Genomic DNA, 21568 nt, shown 5'->3' with positions numbered 1-21568 from the left:
GGCACATTCTGCAAGCCTGCCTCCTGGCCGCCAGCTCTCAATCCCTCTCTTTCTATGAATCTAGAGTCCTCAGCTGCTCCCTCTCAGTACATTCCATTATAGTTTATTTCTATTTTCCACAAACTTGGTGACGCCCCCTGCTATATGTGTATGGATGAGAACACACAGACCCACTGTGGACTCATAAATTTCCACATGTCTGTTGTGAGAATCACATGTCTGTGAGCCGGAGGCAAGGGGAGGGGGGTGCCCTTTGGCCTAGTTCCTTCTCTCTGGTGTCAAAATGTGGGGTGGAATTAATTAGACATGATCCAAAGGGAGAGAGTTAAAGTTGCATGGCCAGGCGTAAGCACTTCCGCAGGAACTGAACACGCCAAGAATCTGTGGTCACAGAATACTTTTCTTGATAACACATGTGGTTGGGGTTTTGTGGTGGTTGTTTGTTGCTGTCAAGTCGGCTCCAATACATGGGGAACCCAAGTATAACCGAAGGAAACACTGCCTGGTGCGGCATAGCCTGCCTTCACAGTCACTTATATGACTGGACCCACTGTGGTACCCACCGTGGATTCTGAGTGCCTTCCACTGTGGATTCTAGGGTGTTCAGCTTCCAGCGCTCTATCAGACACTGTTCTGTTGCTATCGAAAAGCCTGCCATGGGTTAATCTTTGGACGTACATCACCAGACCGTCCTTCCTAGTCCCTCCCAATCTCAAAGCTCTGCTGAAACTCTGATTCACTCTGTGTGACCCCGCTGGGTTATGAAATGCCAAGGGCAGAGTTTCCTGCAGCTCTGCAGCTTGCAAGCCACCACAGGATGAGTTTTTTTATGCAAATATAGTCCCAAGTTTGTTGAGGTATGGAAATCTTGTGGTAATCTGTGCACCTTAGTCCTCCCTGGGCCAGGCTACTTGTTGGTGAAATAAAGGGCCTGGTTGGTAGCTCCCAGGGCTCTCTGTCTCTCACAGCCTATGCGTCTCTGAGTCCAAACCTGAAACGCCTCCATTCATTTCTCTTTGGGGGATCCAAATCCCCCACCTAATCACAGTAAACCATGTAAGCCCCTGCTCTTTCTAGCATCTGTCTGCCTTTAAAGCAATAGCCCTGCAAACCGGTCCAAACTCCTTCACTCTCTCTGTCAGTTCAATCAGCTCCAACTCACTGGGACCTGCGAACGCAAACGAAATGCTGCCCGTCCCGTGCCATCTTCACGCTCACTTGTATGTTTCAGCCCATTATTTGGGCTGTTGTATGGTCCCATCTTACTGAGGGGTCCCCTCCCTTTAGCTGACCCTTTGCTTTACCAAACATGTTATCTTTCTCTGGAGATTGAACTTTCCTGATAACATGTCTAAAGTGAGGAAGGCAAAGTCACACTACTAAGGGTCATCCTGGTTGCATTTCTTCAAAGACTGATATGTTAATTCTGTTAGCAGTGCACAGTATATTTTTTTACCAGCCCCGCAGTTTCCATGCATCAGTTCTCTGTCTTCCTTTTCCACTATCCAACTTTTGCAAGCATAGGAGGCAATTGAAATGAGAAGTCAGACACATTTGTTCTTTTAGAAAAGTGAGAATCAACTTGCCTCATCCATGTTTTACAACACAAATAAACTTTATAGTCTCTATGTGTTTAACTAGAATTCTACCTTCAACCAACCGTCTTCAAACAGCAGGAGCTATTTAGGGGTTGGGCTGGGAGAGGTCATTCTGCTCAGTGGTTAGAAGTTCTGGCTCTGGGCTCACACAGACTTTATTACTGCTGCTGTAACTACTTAAAAACAACATCATTTCACTATCTAGGAGCCCTTGTGGTGTAGTGGGTGATGTGTTGGACTAATAACCTCAAGGTTAGTAGTTCAAATCCACCAGTTACTCCGTGAGAGAAAGATGAGGCTTTCTGCTCCTGTAAAGATTTTCAGTCTTCAAAACCCTACTTACCATACAGGGTCATGAATCAGAACCAATTCTAGGACACAAAACCAACAACCACCATTTGGCTATCTGGTGTTTCAGGGATTAAGCACTGCTAACTAAAAGGTTGGCAGTTCAAAACCACCAGCTGTTCCATAGGAGAAAGGTATCCAGTCTGCTTCTATTAGAATGGTTGGTGTTAGGGTTGGGGAGTGAGTTCTCACAGACATCCTTGTAACCAGCCTTCACCAACTCATCATTACAGCCACTGTGCCAGTCCGTCTTGCTGGGGGGTCTTCCTCTTCTTTGTTGATCTTCCACTTTATCAAGCATGATGTCCTTCTCCAGGGAGACAGGTACGTGACAGGAAGTCTCTCCATCCGTACTTCTAAGGAGCATCTGGCTGTATATATGTCAACCATTTGTTGTTGTTAAAGTGCCATTGATTCGGTTCTGACCCATAGTGACCCTGAACAGGATTTCCGAGGCTGTGAATCTTTACGGGAGTAGAACGCCTCATCTTTCTCCTGCAGAGCGGCTGGTAGTTTCGAACTGCTGACCTTTCTGTTCACAGCCCAATTCGTAACCAGTACGCTACCAGAGCTCCTTTACAGACTTGGAAACCCTCTGATCTATAGGATCACTGTGAGTTGGAATTGACTTGACAGGAATGGGTCTGTATTTTGGTTCATTTCTCATACAGTTCAGAATGGGTCGGCCGGGTTATATGCCTTCTGGGAAAATCCGTTTCTTTGCCTTTTCTGGCTTCCACAGGCGGTCTGCATTCCTCAGCTTGTGGCTTCTCATGACTGTGACCTCTGCCTCTATTGTCACATCTGCTTCTCTGCCTTTCTTGTCTCTCTCTTAACCCTTGCAATGACCTCTGTGATTTTATCAGACCCATCTGAATGAAGCTAGGTTTAGTACCCCATCTCAAGGTCCTTAGTTTAACCACACCTGCAAAGACCCTTTTGCCATGTAAGGTAATCTATTCACAGGGGATTAGGATGTAGACACCTTTGTTGTTAGCTTGTTAGCTACCTTCTAGTCGGCCTTTGAGCCAATGGCCATACCATGTACAAGAAGACAATGAACTACTGCCCAATCCCGTGCCATCCCTGATTAGCTGTGGATTTGTCCTGGGGTGGTACTGCGGGTTAATGCGCTGAACTGCAAAATCAGTTTGAACCCCAAAGCCAACGGACGTTTCAAGTTTACCATCCACTCCTCAGAATTCCTATACAGGGTGGTTATGGGTTGGAATCGACTCAACAGCACTTAACAACAACACAATAGTTTCACAGACTGATTTTCAGAAGTCGATTGCCAGTCCTTTCTTCCTATTCTGTTTCAGTCTGGATGCTCCATTGAAACCTGCTCAAGTCATAGCACCACGTAAGCCTCCACTTACAGATGGGTTGTGGCTGGACGTCAGGTGTGCTGAGCAGGAATCAAACCCAGGTCTCCCTCAAGGAAGATGAACACCCTACCACAGAAGTGCCACTCCCCTTAGGGGAGGGGCCATTATTTTGCAGACCACACAGACCTAACTTCAGCCTCTTGCTACCTGACCCTGAGTTTCCTCACTGATAAAACAGACAGTATCAAGCCTATCTTACAGGTTGTGTTTAGGATTAAATAAGGCAATGTTTTGTTAAAACATTCAGCCTACTGCCTGCCTGGCACAGAGAATGAGAACAAGCAGGGAATGTGTTAAAAGATAAACCTACCTGGGTCCCTCCCATCTACCATCACCTATACCTGCCAACACCGTACAGTCAGCAGATCCAGGACAATAACTCAGATGCTGCAAAATTCTAATCTTTGTAAAACAGTAAGAAATTGTTGGCAATCTCCTAATGAAGGTAGTAAACTGGACAGTAGTGTTTTAGAGAGATCCTTTAATGATAAAAAATGGAAAAAGCGAAACAAAACAAGTGAGTTGAATAGAAATTCAATTGACTAGCGCCCCAGCTCCTGGCTGGGGTGGGGGATGCCTATGTGGGGGGGCTGAGTGGATGCCTAGTGGAAAGTGGGAAAGGCCCTCCTGAGACTGGTGGGAAGCCCCCACCCCCCCAGCACTGGGAAACTTGGAGGAAACCAGGCCCGGATCCCAGTCCCAGGAGAAAATGCATCTGCAAAGCATCTCTGAGCCTGTCCTTGGATCTCCCCAAAGAAAAGGGCCTCCGATTCCATGTGAAACAGGAAAATCAACTATTCTGCTCAAGAATGTAGGGGAAAGGTGAGATCAGCCGTAGAAGAAATGGGGAGTTTCCATAGTCACAAACTAGTCCTTCAGGTTTTCAGGGCAGAGTCATGCAATGAAACTAGTGACTGATGTTGAACCAAAGAGATAACAAAGTCCCTCGGACACGGACCAGACAGTATGAGAGACTGTTCAGTCCCTTAGTTTTTGAAAGACTGCACTGCCGCTACCCCAGACACTGCTTCGGCCCCTCTTAGGTATTAGTGGGTCAGTATAAACCCCTGACTTGCACCTTACTCTGATGGGACTCCAGAGGGAGAGCTGGGTGGACTCCCTTATCCTATATAAGCTTGCTAATGGGTGATGTTGTTGTTAGGTGCCATTGAGTCGGCACCAACTCATAGCGACCCTAAGCACAGCAGAACGAAACACTGCCAGATCCTGGGCCAACCTCACTACTGTTACCATGCTTGAGTCCATCGATGCTGCCACTTGGCCAATCCATCTTGTTGGGGATCTTCCTCTTTTTCTCTGACCTTCCATCTTACCAAGCATGATATCCTTCTCCAGTGACTGCTCCCTCCTGACAGTATGTCCGAAGTATGAGAGACAAAGTTTGGCCATCTTGGCTTCCAAGGAGCACTCTGGCTGCACTTCTTCCAACACGGATCTGTTGGTTCTTTTGGCAGCCCATGGCACTTTCAATATTCTCCTCCAACACCATAACTCAAATGCATCAATTCTTCTGTAGTCTTCCTTATGCACTGTCCAGCTTTCACATGCATCTGAGGTTATTGAAAATAGCATGGCTTGGGTCAGGTGCACCTTAGCCCTCAGGGTGACATCTTTGCTCTTCAATACTTAAAAAAGGTCTTGGGCAGCAGATTTGCCTAATGCAATACATTGTTTGATTTCTTGACTGCTGCTACCGTGAGCAACAGTTGTTTGCTCACCAACAAACGCTCAAGCAAGCCAATCTGTGCTCATTTTAGCAAACAAGAAGCAAAGTTATTCAATTTTGCAAAATCAGAGGTGAGGCATGGCTGGCTCCCAAAGAGTTGCATTCCTTGTTTCGAGAAAACCCCACTTTCCAGTTCCCCTTTTACTGGGTGCTATGGAGTTCACCATTTACCCCAATGAACCATGGCCTACTGTGGCCTACTAGTCCTTGCTAGGAGCATTTTCATTTAAAGGTAGCTTCCCTCCTCCCCAAGAACTTCCCCTATTTCCTTGACGGCTGTATTCTTATTTTTAAATTTCTAGCTGGTCAAACTAGTCTCTTCCTCTCCCCTGAGCTCCTTTTGTTCTCCTAGCCTGCTATCCCCATGACTGCTCTAAGTCCTGAAGATGGACCACCCCAAGATCTATTTCTCACAAGACAATGAAATAAATCGGAGCCCCTTCTCTCCTCACAGATGGGGGCGAGTGTTCCCTCAATCCATGGGGACATGTAGTTAGATGTGGCTGTACAAGGTCACCAGGAAGAATCTGCCTGACATGCTGACGTTATGGGAACTTCCCCACATTTATGTCATTTAATTCTCAGGGTGACTCTTGTAAAGGGGTCAAAAAAACAGCTCCACAGCTGTTGTGCTAATTCTCCAACTCATGGTGATGCCATAGGGCAGAGCAGAACTGCTCTCTGGGGTTTCCAAGGCTGTAAATCTTTATACAGAAGCAGATCACCACAGCTTTCTCCCAAGGAGTGCCTGGTGGGTTCAAACCGACGAGCTTGCAGTCAGTGGCTTAGCCCACTGTGCCACCAGGGCTCCTGTGAAGTGGTCACGGTTGGTTTTATTATCCCTGATTTTACAGGAAATTGAGCCTCAGAGGGAAGAAAAGGTCACACAGCAAAGTAGTGGAAGTGTTAGGATTTGAGTTTTGCTCTGAGCGGCCTCCCTGTGGACTGTCAGTATGTAGTGTTAACAGTGAGGTAGATGAAGACGGCTTCTGTCTGCTCTCTCCTACCCCTTTTTTGTTGTTGTTAAGTGTCATTGAGTCGGTTCCGACTCATAGCAACTCTGTACAGGATTTTTGAGGCTGTAAATCTTTACGGGAGCAGAAAGCCTCATCTTTCTCCCACGGAACAGCTGGTAGTTTCGAACTGCTGACCTTAAGGTTCGCAGCCTGATTTGTAACCACTACGCTACCAGAGCTCCTCTCCTAACCCTACCCTTACTTTTATGCTGTCCTCTGACTTCCAGAATGTTCTCCCATCTTGCTCACAGAGTGTGTCCAGTAAAGCAGCAACATCAACACCAGCAGGTTAGGTAAGATAATGCCTGTCAGAAACGCCAGTCTCTCCCCTGCAAAACCTACAGACTCAGGTAATGTTTCTTTTTAATTAAAGAACTGTTTTATTGTGAATTGTGTGATAGTCTACATGGGAGAACATTAGTTTTACATTCATTCCATCATCTATCATTTCATTGGCATATTTACCATCCCGTCCATGAATCCTCACCCAACCAAAGGGTGTACCCTGTAAGCCTGCACCCCCCCGCCCCCACCATAGTCCTCAGCCCCTTTCCCTCTCTGGATCCCAAGTCCCAGCCACTCCATCTTTTGATGTTGTCTTCTCTGCCTCCATCTCAGGCCTCACTGCTTCTCTTGGTAGGATCCTGCTCTCCACTTTTCTCCATTGATGGTCCTAGGGTCCTCTGCTCCTAGACTGAAAAGTTAATCACTCCCCTCCTTGCTACAAAATGTCCACCTTTAGATTTCCAACCCTCACAATCAGTCCTGATAACAATTATTCACCATTGCATAACAAGAGACCCATCTGTATTTCATTTCATCAGCCCTTCCTGGACAGGCTGGACGCTATTCACTGGAGACTCTACCTTCCTCTACGCCCTATGGATCTAGGTTCCCTCTTGAAAGCTTGTAAGCCAGTCACTTCTTACCTTTGTATCCCTCCCCCCATTGTGGGTAGCCAATGTCCAAGTGCCCATCCCTGTCTACTCTTTGTGTGGAGGGGGTGGGAATAGTTCTCGCAGCAGGGATTTGTTTCCTCTTTTGAGCTACTGCATTTATAGGTGTAGGTCATGTTTATCAAATTGTATCAGATGATGCTTTTTTCCTCTTTTTTCTTCTTCGGGTTGAGCTCTATTTATCCAGTCATTGAAGCCAGTTCAAGTGGGTATCTTCTGCGAGTGTGGGTGTTCTTGCGTCTGTCTGCCTTCTTTTTATTGGCTGGCCACCCCGCTCTCCATTCTAGTCCTCTGTGGCTGTGTCATTGACTCTGAGCCTATGAGTCCCCAGGTCTTGCCTCGCTGCTGGCCGACCAGGTCTCCACCCGGGGTTCACAGTAGTTTGCTGAACGATGTAGGGCTTAGCTCGCCACTTCATTGATGTTCTTTGGTCACGTCCCCTTCTGGGTGACGTGCGTGGTTGCTAATCAAAGCATATATTTCCCTTGCATCTTAGTCTTGGAAGAGAATTTGCACTGAGAGGAACTGACCACTTGCCTTGATGTCTACTGGGCAAGCAACCTGCATGTTCTTGTGGTAACAGTCGGACTGCCCTTATTGTTTTGTATTTTTCCTGTAGGTCCTTCTTTCAAGAGGTATCTTCTGGTTTTCTAGCTGCTCCAGGCTGGTCTGCTTGTCCTTTCAAGTGGAGAATTTCCCGTCTCTGAAGGTCTGGATGTTCAGGTAATGTTTCTTGTTGCTGTGAGCTGCCATCAAGTCGACCCCTGACTCATGGTGACCCCATACACAATGGAACAAAATGCTACCTGTGGTTTCAAAGCAGGGTCTCCTTCGTGAAAGATCAGAATTCTACAGGGAGCCAAGCAGGCCTCAGCAGGGAATTCCTACACACAGTCACATGTGACAAGTGCTGCTCTGTCATTTACACTCACCCAGGTCTACCTCATACTTCACAGTGGTTTCTTGTCTTCCCTTTTTATCCCAAACACAGCGACGGTCTCAACAACAGAGTTTTCACTAATGTCCTCCCTCCTTCTGGTGAACTATTCACTAGCTGTGTGTCTCAAAGGAGTCCTGGTGTGGTGCTGTGGGTTAATGCACCAGACTGCAAAGTCGTTTGAATTGCAAGGTCGGCGGTTCAAGCTCACCAGTTGCTCCTTGGAAACCCTATATAGGGTCACTATGGGTCGGAATCAACTCGACAGCACTTAACAATAGCATGGCCTCAAAAGAACTCCTCGGGTCCATCAGACACCCTTATTTTTGTACAGTGACCCCAGCTTCCGACTCATAGTGACCCTGTTGTTGTTGTTAAGTACCGTGGAGTCAGTTCCGACTCATAGCGACCCTGTACAGGGTTTCCGAGGCTGTAAATCTTTACAGGAGCTGAAAGCCTCATCTTTCTCCCGCAGAACAGCTGGTAGTTTCTAACTGCTGACCTTGTGGTTTGCAGCTCGATTCATAACCACTACGCTACCAGAGCTCCTTTATAGTGACCCTACGTACAACAAAACCCAACACTGCTGTGTCCTGCAGTCTCACAACTGTTGTGGTATTTGAGCTCATTGTATCAGTCCATCTCACTGAGGGGCTTCTTATCCGCTGGCCCTCTACTTTACCAAGCATCATGTCTTTCTCTAAGGACTGTTGTTGTTAAGTGCTGTTGAGTCAGTTCTGACTCATAGTGACCCTGTATAGCATTTCTGAGGAGCAGCAGTGGGGTTTGAACTGGTGACCTTGTGGTCCGCAGGCCACACCAGTATGGCATGTCCAAAGTACCTTACATGAAGTCTCACCATCCTTGCTTCTAGCTTTATTCCTTCTAAGTCAGATTTATTTGCTCTTCTGGAAGTCCACCAACATTATAATTCAGGGTCATAAATTCTTCTTCAATTTTCCTGTGAGGCCTCCCTTTTCCTAAGAGGGCTGCTGATAGGAGTGCCCTGGTTAGAGTTTCTATTCACTCTAGCAGGGAGTCACTTAAGGAAGTTTTCTTGTAAAAGTGTCCAAAGAACTCTCAGCAAAACTGCACTCTCCTTGTGGTGCTATGGGATAATGCACTGGACTGCAAGGTCAGTTTGAACCTTAAGGTTGGTGGTTCAAACTCACTAGCTACCCCTAGGAAACCCCCTATACAGAGTCGCTATGAGTTGGAAACGACTCAAAGGCACTTAACAACAACAACAAAAGGTAAGAGCTGATCCCACTTTTGGCTGTAAGATAAGACCAAGATTAGACCTGGACCCCACAATGTCTCCTTGGCATAGGCACAGAGAACCAGTTTTAGTCGTTTTTGCCCTTCCCTGGACTTGGGAATCTCTGGCAGAAGTAACAAAGCTGTTGGCAGCAAAGAGATTGCAGAGAGAATGAGGGGTGTGTGTCAGTGGCAGATTACCCAACAAGAAGGTAAGCAAGAGCTTACTTGTGCTTACTTTAACTTGTATTGGAAAAGCTCACATTTTTTCATGGCATCAGAAATTCTGCTTCTAGGTGTGGCTGGCATCTGTCTCTCTCCCAACCCTACAGCCCTTTCCTACAGAATCAAGGTTTTTTGTGGTTTTTTTTTTTCAAATTTCCAATCCCTGCTAAGGGCAGAGTATCCAGGAAGCAAGATAAGCACAGGTTTACTTGTGGTGAAATTGCTCAATGCAAATTAGTAAAGAAGCACAAGTAAGCCCGTGTTTACCTTGCATACTGAGCAATCCACTCTGGGTGTGTTTAATCCTCAGGTAAGAAGAGGCCAGATAATCAATCAGGGTTTGTTTTGTGAGAGAGGAAAGAGAGATCAAAAATCAGCAGCTCACTCTTGCTTTCTCTCTCTCCACCCTCCCTCAATCTTAAGAAGTTTCCTTTAAAAAAAGAAAAATAAAATTCCTTTTTAAGCAGCTGGCCAATAATTGTCAAATCTTCCTGAGTCACACCTTCCAAGTGGCATGGTCTGCCACCATCTTTGAGCAGGGCACTGCTGTTTGGGCTCTGCTGTTGAAAAGACGCTGCCCTTGAATTCTAAGCGAGATGAAGTTGCTTAGTAAGGTTTCAACCTCCAATTTTTCCCATTCTGGGTATCGTCCCGGTTCACCCACATTTTTAAAAGGATCGGGTCTGTTCTGGTATCGCTTCATCAGCCATGACTGAACAGAACTGAACAGGTTTGAAGCCCTGGTTTAAAAATAAACCATGATTAAAAAACAAAACTAAACTAAAAACAAACCAGCAATAATAAAGAACAATGGAGGCTGTCTGATGAAAGCAGAAACGAGTAAAACACGACAATTCATGTCTTGGGTAAGTTTAGGTTTTCAAAGGCCCAACACCCACCAGTGCAGGGGAGGAGCCGGATGACAGAGAAATTGGAGGGGGGCTGTTTCCCTTCTCAGGGTCAGCAGGAAGTAGAGCTCACTGGCCAGGCAGGCCGGAGCACATCACGCCCTCACTCGCCATAATTTATGGTAGATCACATGGGAAGAATGTACTGTTGGCTGGGTTTTATCTCTATATCTTCTGTCTCTGGAAGGAAGGACTGCTTTAAGACGATCAGAAAACTGGAGTGTACTGGAAAAAGATGGTTTCCTGCAAGGCTGATAAAAACCCTCCCGTTTATGAACAAGAAGGGGTTGTGGCTGGGGTTGGGAGTTAGGTAGCATGCCCAGGTTTCTTTGAGAGGGTAGGTCTTCCGCTGGGTGAGTTGAAACAGCCAGTCTTTTGGTTAATTGCTATATCACTAGGGCTCCTTCTTGTGAAGATTTCAAAACTATTGTGAGCAGGAATTAGTTGACCGCATCTAACTACCACAACAAATAGATACATTTGTACATATATACACTGATGTACAATTCCGAGACCTCGGTTGTGTTTATCATCATTGTCTGTTACCAAATTTACCCAGTACCCATTAACAGAAATTCAGTGTCCCCTAAGTACTGAGTCCCCACTTTTTCCCTGTCTCTCACTCAGCCTTGGTAATTGCTAATAAACTTTGGTCTCTACATACATATGTCCTATAGATGGAATCATATGATTTTTGTCCTTTTATGAGGGTGTCTGGAATCCTGGTGTGGTACTGCAGGATCACGCACTGGACTGCAATGTTAGTTTGAACTGCAACGCCTGTGGTTCAAACTTACCACTCATTCCTTGGAAACCCTATACAGGGTTGCTATGAGTCAGAATTGACTTAACAACAACAACAATGTGAGGGTGTCTAATGTTAAGGTGACTGTTTTTTCCCTTAGCATCCCAACCAATTCGTAGGTTTGACATGTCACTCAACTCTTGGAAATGCCGTCTTTGTTTGCAGAAGATTATGCTACAAATCTGAAGTCTATTCCAAGGGCATTGCCTGCCTTTTGTGGAAAATTCTCTGTTTTCTACGCTGTGATTTCAGTCTAAGCCTCTGTGTGCTTCTCTTCCTACCTCCCCATGGTACACGCAAGAAGAGTAAATGCAGTGGCCCCAAATCTGTGCAGGTGGAACGGAGCAGTAACTGGGTATTTTGTTTCACAGCCCCGGCGCGTGCGCAGCCACATCTTGTTATGATTTGTGGGGAGGTGGAGGGAGAGAGACAAATCTAGGCCAGAACCTCTGCTGTAGCTGGAATTCTTCAGTTCTGCTTCAGCAAATATTTCAGAAAGGCTGCCCGATCTATTTCTGGTTCAAAGCAAAATCAACAGAGCGCTGGCTGCAAACGTGGTGGGTGGGTTGGTGGGGGACATTTGATAGGAATGACCTCTCCCCTAAATGCCAGAGGCCTGGCGCATTGGCCAGCTCTATCTGATGAACTCTCCATCATAAACTTTCCCTTAAATCCAGAGATAAGAATCCGGTGCATAGCTCCATTCTGTCTGGGGAAAGAGTTTTATCTTTAGCAAGTGTGTCCTTGAGGGGATAAAGATGAAGGAGCGGAGCCTTCACGCTGGCAGCACTGGGCGGCGTCCACTTGGCAGCCCTGCTTTATTGACCCACACCATGGTCTCCTCTTTTCAGTTTCCAACATGAATCAGGCTGAAGGTTCACATGAATGTCTGAATGGCTGGTATTTCTTGGAAAAATAGAAGATCTGGCCACACTGAGACCTCCCACCCACCCCCACCCCCGTGTCCCCAGAGAAGTTACCAGTTTAGGTGGGGCTCTGACTAGTTTATCTCGGTCCCCACCACTCCCTACAACCCTGCCCTGACCTAACCTTTCTGTTCATTCATCTTATCGGCCTGTACCCGGAAATGGTCTATAAACACTGGTCTGTGGCCCCAGAGTTAAAACAAAGCTTACTCGTAATCTGGACTCTCAGCCTCACAGATGACATTTGAAGATTAGCCTTGTTGTCTAGGCTGCTTGACTAGGTCTTTATGTGAAGACAAATTAGAACCATTGAGGAGTCTGGAAGGAAAATGGTTTAAAAAACTTTAGGAATTAAGCTACTTCCTTTGCCTTTTCTAAAGAATCAGCATCTCTGCCTCCCCAAAAATCCAACCCAACCAGCTGCCATCGAGTTGCTTCTGCATCCCAGTGACCCCGTAGGACCGAGTAGAACTGTGCCATTGGGTTTTCAAGGCTGCAGTCTTTACACAAGCTGACTGCTACATCTTTCTTCCTCAGAGTAGCTGGGCTTGAACCACTAAGCTTTCAGCTAGCAGCCCAATGCTTACCCAGGGCTCCTGACCACAGATCTGTTTATTGATTTTAAAAAGTAAATACAAACAACAACAGAGTTCTTGTTATTGTTAAGTGTTGTTGAGTGGGCTCCAACTCATAGGGACCCTGAATATGGTTTCTGAGGAGCAGCTAGTGGGTTTGAGCTGACCTTATGGTTCACAGTCCAGTGCTGATCCTACAGGACAACACCAGTAGTAGAAATCCTTAAGTTACTGGCAAGTAAGAGGCTACTAAAATCCAAGGCCTATATTATTTTCATATTTTTTTTCTTCTATATTTTATTTTGTTGTTGTTGAGAATATACAATTTCTACATGTACAATTTAGGGACAATGACAACATTCTTTAAGATGTGTGACCATTGTCACCTCTTTTCCTGAGTTGTTCCTCCTCAGTTAACAGAAATTCACTGTCCCCTGTTTCTTATCTAACTAATCTTTCAAATCTCTGCTGTCAATTGGGTCCCACAGAGCTAATTTCTAAAAAAGTATAATGCTCAAGGCAGACCTATTTCACTAGTTAAGCTAAACTATTGTCCAGTGTTAAGATGGCTTCAGTGTATATTATTGGTTTTAAAATTACCTCAAGATAACAGTTTCAGGGGTTTGTCCACTTTCCATGGTTCTGAAAAATCTACAATCCATTTAAAATTCTCTGCATTTTCCCCCCTTTTGGTCAGGATTCTTCGATAGATGCTTTAATCAACATGCTCAGTTGTGATTTCAGAACACCGACCACTTCTGGTCTCTGGCATAGGAGGCTGCTGTTCATGGAGACAATTAGTTTACATATTCCATATCCTCCTCCTATTCTTGACTCTCCTTTTCCCTCTGCTGCTCTGGGTGAATAAAGACCAATGGTTGTGCCTTGTTGTTGTTGTTGGTAAGTGCTGTCAAGTTGGTTCCGACTCATAGCGGCCTGTTTAGGGTTTCCAAGGAGTGGCTGGTGAGTTTGAACCACCGACCTCGTGGTTCACATCGACCTTGAGGTCGAGTGCTTATCCTGTGGTACCAAGCCAGGTTGTGCCTTAGATGGCCAATTACCATAACAATTTGTAGCAATAGCAACCCAGGAGTAAACTGCTTAACTTGAGCTTATTTTTAGCATCATTCTCTAGAATTGTGAATTCTACTTATAGTCAACTGTGAATAAGATAGCGTGAACAATTTTAAATAATAGAGAGAGAGAGTACCATTTTAGTTATTTTGTGCTGCAGTAACTGAAATACCAAAATATCACTAGTGGATAACTTTATCAAATAGAAATTCATTCTTTCACAGTTTGGGAGACTAAAAGTTCACATTTGGAACACTAGCTCTAGAAAGATCCTAGTCCCTTTACAGCATCTGTCAGCCCAGCATTCCTTGGAGATCCCCATGGCTTTTGGCATCAGTCTTCCCCTGGATCTAGGAACTTCACAGTTCAGGAACTCCGGGTCCAAAGGACACACTCCAGGTTCTTCTTTCTTGGTGGTAATAGGTCCCTCTGAGCTCTGTTTGTCTGCCTAACTTCTTTTCTATCGCCAAAGAGACTGGCTCAAGATCTAGTCTAATCCTTTATACTGCATCCAGCCTCATTAACATCATAGCACAGAGCATTTACAATACCTAGGATAACTACAGGAGCCTTGTGTGGCACTGTAAGATAAGCACTGGACTTCTATTCACAAGGTGGGTGGTTCAAACCCACCAGCCATTCCTCAGAAACCCTATGTGGGTCACTGTGAGTCGGAACCGACTGTTAGCAACAACAGGATGATTGCGTCGGACCAGGACTGATCACATCAGATCACACGATGGGGGTATTTGATCTCAACGGCCAAGCCACTGAGAATCCTGGCTCAGCTAAGTTGCCACAAAACCTAAACTGTCACAAGTACTTATTCTTGGTATTGGAGTCCCTGATGGTGTGAACAGTTAACGCTATCTGGTGCTAACTGGAAGGTTGGCAGTTTAGAGTCCACCGAGAGACACCCCGGAAGAAAATCTGGTGATCTACCTCTGAGAATCAGCCATTGAGAACTCCACGGAGCCCAGTTCTACACTGACACACATGGGGTCACCATGAGTCAGAGTCCACTGGGCTGCAATAAGTATGTATCTGTAGGCCATGAGTGTATTTGAGGGTTGGGGAGACTACAGCAGTAACAAATGCTTAACAATCAAACACTTGGCCTGTAGGTGGAAATAGAAATCAAGTTCTCTAATGTCACAAGTTGCCTTTTCAGCAACCTGTAATTAAGTTGCTACAAAAGTTCCATTTCCCTTCATTCATGTTGCCAGCTGCAAAGGAGGGGCTGGAGGATATGAAAATGAAGTCAGAGAGGAGTGATTAACTTTGCAGTCTAGGAGCGGAGGTCCCTAGGACCATCAAGGGAGAAGAGCAGAGAGCGGGACCCTACCCAGAGAAGCAGTGAGGCCTAAGATGGAGGCAGAGACAATGACATGGAGCGACAGAGCAGCTGGGGACTTTAGATCCAGAGAGAGAGGGGGACTGTGTGCTGAAGACTGGGGGGTAAGGTGGGGTAGTGTAGGGAGCAGGCTTGCAGGGTATACCCTTCGGTTGGTTGATGATGCATGGAGGGGATTGTAACCATGGCAGTGAGACAATATATGATAGAATGAATGTAAAACTAATGTTCTCCCTTGTAAACTATCACATAATTCACAATAAAACACTAAACAAAAACCCCCACGAAGTCAGAGACTCAGAGATCAATTCTCACCCAGCCTCTTAATGTCCAAACCATAATAACCAACACATCTTGAGTTCTTACCTGTTGCTAGATGCCTCTGGTCTATAGTTTTCTTCATATAGAACCTCAAAACAGCCCTATATGCTCACTTCTCAGATGGGGAAACTCAGGTGAGTGCAGAGCCTGCCCTTAACTATGGCACCATACTGTATCTCAAACTCCTTGGTTTTCAAAAGTTGGGTGGCAGGGTCCTAGGCAGCTCTTCTCACCATTGGAGGTGAGGAAGGAGAGAGGATAGGGAGGGAGGAAGAAGTTGATGGCACGAACCCTACCTTCTGAAATGTAGAAGGAGGGGATAGTTTGCCTTGACTCTCCCCAGTGGACTTAACTGCCATCTTGAACATATGTACCAGAGATAGAAGACCCGAGTCGAGAGTGGCTCACCATTTGAGCCCATGTCTGTCAGCTTGTTGTACTGTGGTGGCTTGCATGTTTCTGGGAGCAATGCCTCTGGAATTTCAAATACTAGCAGGGTTACCCATGGTGGACAGGTTTCAGTGGGACTTCCAGACTAAGAAAGACTAGAGGGAAAGGCCTGGTGATCTACTTCTAAAAAGTAGCCAGTGAAAACCCCATGGGTCACAACAAAACACTGTCTAATAGAGTGCCAAAAGATGAGCCCCCAGGATAGAAGCACAGTGGCCACCATAGTGGACACAAGCAAACCAATGTTTGTGAAGATGGTCCAGGACCGGCAACATTGTGTTCTGTTGTGCACAGGGTCACCATAAGTTACAATAACAACAGGAAATCACTGACTCTGGGACTCTATCTCCAAGGGATCTGATTCAATAGGTGAGTTGTTGTTGTTGTTGTTAGGTGCCATTGAGTCGATATCATCTCATAGCGACCCTATGCACAACAGAACGAAACACTGGCCGGTCTTGGGCCAACCTCACAATTGTTGCCATGCTTGAGCCCATTGATGCTGCCACTTTGCCAATCCATCTTGCTGAGGGTCTCCCTCCTTTTCTTTGACCCTCCACCTTACCAAACATCCTTCTCCAGCGACTGGTCCCTCCTAACAATATGTCTGAAGTATGAGAGACAAAGTTTGGCCATCCTGGTCTCCAAGGAGCCCTCTGGCTGCATGTCTTCTAAAATGGATTTATTGGTTCTTTTGGCAGCCCATGGCACTTTCAATATTCTCCTCCAACACCATAACTCAAAAGCATCCATTCTTCTGCAGTCTTCCTTATTCACTGTCCAGCTTTCACATGCATGTGACGTTATTGAAAATACCATGGCTTGGGTCAGGCGCACCTTAGTCCTCAAGCTGACATCTTTGTTCTGATTCTGGAACTCTACCTCCAGAGGATCTCCAGTAAGTGGGGTGGTGGTGGTGGTGGTTATGTGCCGTGGAGTCGTTTCCGACTCATAGCAATCCTGTACAGGGTTTCTGAGGTTGTAAATCTTTACAGGAGCAGAAAGCCTCATCTTTCTCCTGCAGAACAGCTGGTAGTTTTGAACTGCTGACCCTGAGGTTAGCAGCCCAATTCGTAACCACTATACTACCAGAGCTCCTTAGTAAGTGGGTAGGACACAGGGGTTATTCTTTTAGGCAAGTCACTGGTGATTCTCATGTTACGAGTCCTCAGAACACACTGAAGGGTTGCTGTCATTTTCATCCAGGATCCACTGTGTTCTCTTCTCTCTGGGCTACTTGGAAAGGCAGCAGCTGCGGAGGATATTTTGGGCCAGCAAGGTCCTGAAGAAGGTCACTCAATTCATGGCCAATGAAACTGGCCCAGGGCCACACCTGCAGGAGGAGTTCTGGGCAGCAAGAGGAGGTAGCCCTGATATGTGTTCCTAACTGTCCCAAGCTGCAGTACCCATGCTCATTAATTTTTTAGCAGACCCAAACAATGGAGTCCCGGCAGACAGCAAATTCATGTAGTCAGCTTTCCATCTCCTAGCCCCCAAAATGCTGAGTCACCTCCCCATGCAAACTCACCTGCCCCTGCAATCCAGTGGAGAAACACAAACAAAGCCCTGGGTATGACCTTCAGATAAATCCATAGGGACTTTCAGGTTTCTGGGTTCTTTTGCTCTAACATAAGGAGAATTCTAGAAGGGGAGGGAGGAGGAAGAAAATTCAAAATCTACAGCAATATAAAAGCATGTAACCGGGGTGGAGAGAGCAGTTCAGGAAAGGAGGGTGAAATCAGTTACAGAACTTGAAGAAGTCAACAATGTCACTGAATTGTACAGGAAGAAATTCTTGTTTTGCTGTATCCATTCTCAACAATAATGGGGGAAAAAAAATCAATTTTTTTCCAAAAAACTATATGCACCAATTCTTCACACCAGATCACAGAATGATGAATTTAAAGAATGATAGTTCTGAAATACAAATCCTCTTAACTTTTTTTTTTTTTTAATTGGTTCAGCAGTTAGTTAATTTTAGAATTTTTACTTTCAACTTTTTAGGCTGGAAAATGTTTCTGAGAAGTGCAGACCAGAAATTAATTAGACTTTTGGCATTGAGTTCCCCTGGTATCCTTGTGGGAATCAACTCACAGACTATCTTCCCAAGGCTTAAAATGATGACGAGGCCCTGACCGGAACACGCCTCGATAAAAGGCAGCTGTGGGCCGGCCTCACTCTATGCTCAAGGGGACACAGAGCTCACAGTAGAAATGTGAGAAAATATACAAAAGCAAAAAGAAATACAAATGACCTGCCAGGACTCACCACTGTGGAGCTGTAGGCTAAGCCCTGGATGGCAAGGTCAGTCTGAACCACAAGGTTGGCAGTTCAAACTCACCAGCCACTTCTCGAGAACCGTGTAGAGAGTCACTATCAGTGGGAACTGACTCAGCGCCACTTAACAACAGCTGCTGCTTCCAGATATTTCCCTCCACATACATAGTATTAGGGTCCTGGTGTGGCACTATAGGATAAGTGCTGATCTGCAATGTCGGTTTGAACTGCAAGGTAAGTGGTTCAAATTCACCAGCCGCTCCTCAGAAACCCTATACATAGGGTTACAATGAGTTGGAACCTACTCGACAGCACTTAACAACAATAATATAGTATTAATTCATTATATTCTTATTGATTCAATTTCTCTTAATATTTATAATCTGAGCATTTCCCCCAGTGTATTAAATACATTATAATAATGTATTCAGCAAATCAGTTGTGAAGGCAGACAGCCAGAAGGCTACTTAGAATGGATGGTGAGACTTTGTCTCAGGTATTTTGGACATGTTATAAGAGAGACCAGTCCCTGGAGAAGGACATCATGCTTGGTAAAGGAGGAGGTCAGAAGGTAAGAGGAAGACCCTGAATGAGCTGGATTGCATAGTAGCTGTAACGACAGGCTCAAATACAGCAACAACTGTGAGGATGGTACAGGACCAGGAGGGGTTTTGGTCTGCTACCAGTGGGGGCGCCATGAGTCGGAGCTAACTAGTGTTACAGGGGAGAAAAGACCCCACCTTCACGTACATAAATATGATGTCATAAACAGAAGTAAAAACAAGACATAACAGACATCGGTCACCCAGGGGAGGAAATCTTCCATATGACACCACGATGAAGTCCAAAGTTCCATCTCCGGGTAGTGACCTTCTACAGGGCAGAGAGGACAAAGGTATCTCCTTCCACACCCTGATGCATGCAGGGAGGGGGCTTCGTAAATAATAAAGCTTTCAGACTGCCTCTGAGGCTCTGGGGATATGACATCACAACCAGGCAGCTATTAAGGCAGCCATGAAAGGGTTTCTGGGGGTTTTTCCCCTCTAATATAAGTAAGTGGCTTGGGGGTGGGGGGGGAATGGTCCAAACCCAGTTCCAAACATTCTGTATCTGACTTTGGTAGTTCAGCCATCAAAGGAACATATTCTACTCAAGATAAACTGGCATCTGAACACAAACCAAGGCACAAGATGGAACTAAGTCTTGCTTGGCTGGAGTTGTTTACGGGCAAAGTGCCTTCAGATGTCATTACTCTACAGCACTAACAACAACAAACATTTGTGTCGCGTAATGTCAGGCACTCTGGGTACACTGCAATTTGTTTGCTCTTTCCTTTATTCTTACATGTTGAAGAAGGTTTTAAAAAAGATTTTATTGTGTTTTAGTTGAAAATGTACGTGGCAAATTGGTTCCCATGTAACAATTTTACATATACTGCTGTACGACATTGGTTACAATGTTCACAATGGGTCAGCATTCGCTTTATGTCCAGGGTTTCTGCCCCGTTCCAGTTGACTGTGCTTTACTGGCTCTCCTTGTCTTTTCATCTGTGTGTCTGGACAAATGTTGACTGTTGAGCCGCACATTACTCATGGATGAGAATGTTTAGTTAGTAAACCAATCTATGATTTGACTGAAGGGTCAGCTTTAGGAGTATCTTAGGGAGACAGTGTCAAGTGATCCTCTAGTCTCTATTGGTCCAGTAAGTGGCCTGACCTTTTCGAGTTTTGTTCTGTATTTTTTCCCCCTCCATTCTCTTTGGGATCTTGTATTTTTTTCCCTCTACCACCTGTCTACTTTGAGGAGAATTTTGAGTGCCTTCCAACCTGAGGGGCTCATCTTCCGGCACTGTATCTGTCAACATTCTGGTGTTCTTCATCATGTTTCAGTATTCTGGTGCTGACAATATTCCACTGCTATTCGTAAGGTTTTCAGTGACTAAATATTCGTAAGTAGTCCATCTCTCCTTATTCCTAGTCTGTCTTAGTCTGGAAGCTCATCTGAAACCTGTCCACCATGGGTGATACTGCTGATACTTAAAACACCGGTGGCATAGCTTCCTGACTCACACATGCAAGTACGACAAACTGACAGATGATTGGTACGCTAACGGGCTACCAGAGGTTCAGGCTGAATTCGGATGGGGACATGGAATGAGGGATATCCTTGCTGACTTAAGATAGATCTTGGCTGAAAGCAGAGAATACCAGAATGATGTTTACCTATGCTTTATTGATTGCACAAAGGCATTCGACTGTGTGGATCATGACAAGCTATAGACAACATTGTAGAGAATGAGTAGTCCGGAACACTTAATTGTGCTCATGAGGAAACTGTATGAAACCAAGACGCCGTTGTTTGAACAGACCAAGGAAACACCAAATGGTTTAAAATCCGGGAAGGTATACAACACGGTTGTATTCTTTCACCAAACTTATTTAATCTGTATGCTGAACAAATAATTCAAGAAGCTGGATATATGAAGAAGATTGTGGTATCAGGATTGGAGAAAGACTCATTAACAATTTTTGATATGCAGATGAAACATTTTGGCTTGTTGAAACAAAGGAGACTTAAAATACTTACTGATGAACATCAAAAACCACAGCCTTTCTATATGGTTTGCACCTTAATGTAAAGAAACCAAAAATTCTCACAAGTGGATTAACAAATAACATCAAGATAAACAGAGAAAAGACTGAACTTGTCAAAGACTTCATTTTGCTCAGATCAACCATCTATACTCATGGAAGCAGCAGTCAAAAAAAATCAAACAATGTATTGCATTAGGCAAATTTGCTGCACAAGACCTCTTTAAAGTGTTCGAGATCAAAGATGTCAGCTTGAGGACTAAGGTGCTTCTGACCCAAGTCATGGTATTTTCAGTAACCTCACATGCATGGACAATGAATTAAGAAGACCGTAGAAGAATTGATGCATTTGCATTAGAGTGTTGGAGGGGAATATTAAAAGTACCATGGACTGCCAGAAGAGCAAATAAATCTGTGTTGGAAAAAGTACAAGCAGAATGTTCCTTAGAAGCCAGGACGGCCAGACTTCATTTTCATACTCTGGACCTATTATCAGGAGGGATCAGTCCTTGGAGAAGGACATCATGCTTGGTAAAGTGGAGGGTCAATGAAAAAGAGGAATGCCCCCAGCAAGATGCATTGGCACCATGGCAGCAGCAGTGAGCTCAAGTGTGACAACAACTATGAGATTGTCACAGGACTGGGCAGTGTTTCATTCTGTTGTGCATAAGGTTGCTATGAGTTGGTACTGACTCTACAGCATCTAACAACAATCACTTCTCTGTCAGTGTGTCCTACTGTGGTGCCTTTTGTGTTGTTGTGATGCTGGAAGCTATGCCACCAGTATTTTAAATACCAGTAGGGTCACCCATGGG

Source organism: Chrysochloris asiatica, unplaced genomic scaffold (assembly GCF_000296735.1).
Source record: "Chrysochloris asiatica unplaced genomic scaffold, ChrAsi1.0 scaffold00056, whole genome shotgun sequence".
NCBI lineage: Eukaryota > Metazoa > Chordata > Mammalia > Afrosoricida > Chrysochloridae > Chrysochloris > Chrysochloris asiatica.
The sequence above is the reverse complement of the archived record's forward strand: the minus strand, read 5'-3'. Positions refer to the sequence as shown.